Consider the following 2,485-nt stretch of genomic DNA (forward strand, 5'->3'; position numbering starts at 1 on the left):
CATGGATCGTGATCCAGCGTTGATTGGTATCTCATTAATACTATGATATTTTACGACTGGTGTTAAAATATGTCTAAGTGTTGGAATACGGCGACGTCCTGGTAGATCATCTAATTAATTGTCTTCTGAAATCAACCCATGCATGTGTGTATGTAGTATGTTAACATGCAGACACAAAAACACATTACTGCCAATAAGCACATTAATGTGAAGCATTAAACATACCATCAGTTTTCTATGCTGCCCCTCTTACACAATTAGCTGACTAAACAGTTGTTAGGGTCTCGGTCAGCTAGGTTGAATGCTAAAGGGCACCTATTGTGCTTATTTTCAGCTTCCAGGGTCCTCTGTATCAACACTCTTGGCGACTCTCTGCACCATCACTGCAGGCAGGGGAATGACTGAAACTACTGTCAAAAGCTTCTGAACAGCAACATCGGCAACTGGGATTAGTTTCCCTGACATTAGCATGTAGCTACATGTAGCAGTGTAGTTGTAGCTAATGAATGACTAATGAAGTATAGCAGCACTTTCTACCATTAAATATCACCAATAGAATCTCCTCAACCAAAGTCTTCACAATCAAAGATGTTCCAGCAGGAACTTGATCCAAAATTGTGGAGAAATTAACAACAAGGGCAACAAAAGAACATGTTTCCTGACGCTAGCATGTAGCTACATGTAGCAGTGTACATGCAGCACAGGAAGTTGACCATATAAAGAAATCCGTCAGAGACCGAGTACTCAGAACAGTCTGAAGCATGGCGTGTTTGCTCACAGAGATTATTTCAATAAACGCGTTTCCGACATTATTTGGAACTTTGGCCGTGTAATATGTGCCCTTTAAGCTCAGCCAATTTTTACCTTAAAGGAATAAATGACATTTTGGAAAATACATTTCTTTGCTGTCTTGCCTAGAGTTAGATGAGAGGATTATCACCACTGGTTCCCATGTTAAGAATTAGTCCCACACCACTTAACTTCGGTTCCTCGCGGCCGTTTCAAACACTGTTGCAGGATTTTTGTACGCAATCTTCTATATGGCAGTGTCATGGTGTGTCTTAGCTGGTCTTGGTAATCATGTGTAGTTGCCCCTTTTTTGCGTTTTTATCTTTCACTTCTAGTAACCATTATCATACTTTTTGGCTTTTCCTTGTAGTGTTCTTATTTTGTGTTTTAGAGCTTCACATTTTATTCTGTATTTTCGTTCTATGTTGTCTCTCTGTGACTTATGTTGCTGCCTGTCTTTGCAAGGACAGATTTTTAATCTCAAGAGGTTTCACTGGTTAATTAAAGGTTAAACAAATGATGTTCAATGTGTCTATGAGGGAGCTTGCTCGTATGTTACCATTGGACAGAGCCAGGTCAGCTTTTTCTCCATTTTCAGTCTTTGTGCAAAGATAATCTAAGCTACTGGCTGTAGCTTTATATTTATTAGACAGTCATGAGTGTGATAAATGTATATCCAAAAAGTTGCACTATTGTATTAATTTAATCACAACATATAAATAATAATGATAGTTGATTATGATGGATATTTAACAGTATATGCTGTGTTTTGCTGCTAATAACATTGAGAGTATTATATCAGATATCGCACACATCTGTGGGTATTATTCCAAATGTTATATCCATTTTATATGAAAGCATTATTTCGTATATATATTTTACATAAGACAAATCCCTCCTTTGTCAAACCTTTGACTATTCACATTTACAATGACATAAGATCTGATCATGATCCAGCAAAGAGAAATTTGGATAAACGCGTCAAATCTTGTCTCAATGTATTTTTCAAATGTATTCTTGAAAACATATTTTTGCATTTAGGTTACAGTCACAGAGGTGATGCACTCAGCCCTGTGATTGCTGCTGTGACATGCATTTCAGGCTCTCACTCCATGTATTTTTAATAAACACGATGAAAAATGTAGTGCTCAGAGGGGAGGCAATGATGGAGAGATAACAATATGCAAATATGGCTCACATGCTTTTGAAAACACACCTAATTAGCTACCTCTGTAATGAAATGAATATCACAGGCATTTACCAATTCTACATGAAAAAAAAGAATGAATCAGTGTTTTTGTTCTGGATGAAACAGTAGAAGAAGAATGAATATCCAAAACCTCGCGGCGCAACAATAAAACACTGCAGGTTTATTGGGTTAGGTGGCTTTATCTGTGTGTGTGTGTGTGTGTGTGTGTGTGAGTGTGTGAGTGTGTGAGTGTGTGTTGGGTGCAATTCATTACACAGCTCCCCATCTTGGCTTTAATATTTGAAGTTTTGGAATTGAAATTTATAAAGCGGGTCAGCCGCCACGGGTCGAAGCAACTGTTTTAATCCACTGTACGGGGGCAGACCTTTGGGATCGGGGTTTATAAAGGCTACTGTTCTGTCTCTGCCAGGAGCACAGTGAGGAGGGCGTTTGGACAAGTTGGGTTTAAGGTTTGTAAAGGGCAACACACCACCCTGCCACGGCTGC

Source organism: Epinephelus fuscoguttatus, linkage group LG11 (assembly GCF_011397635.1).
Source record: "Epinephelus fuscoguttatus linkage group LG11, E.fuscoguttatus.final_Chr_v1".
NCBI classification, from domain to species: domain Eukaryota; kingdom Metazoa; phylum Chordata; class Actinopteri; order Perciformes; family Serranidae; genus Epinephelus; species Epinephelus fuscoguttatus.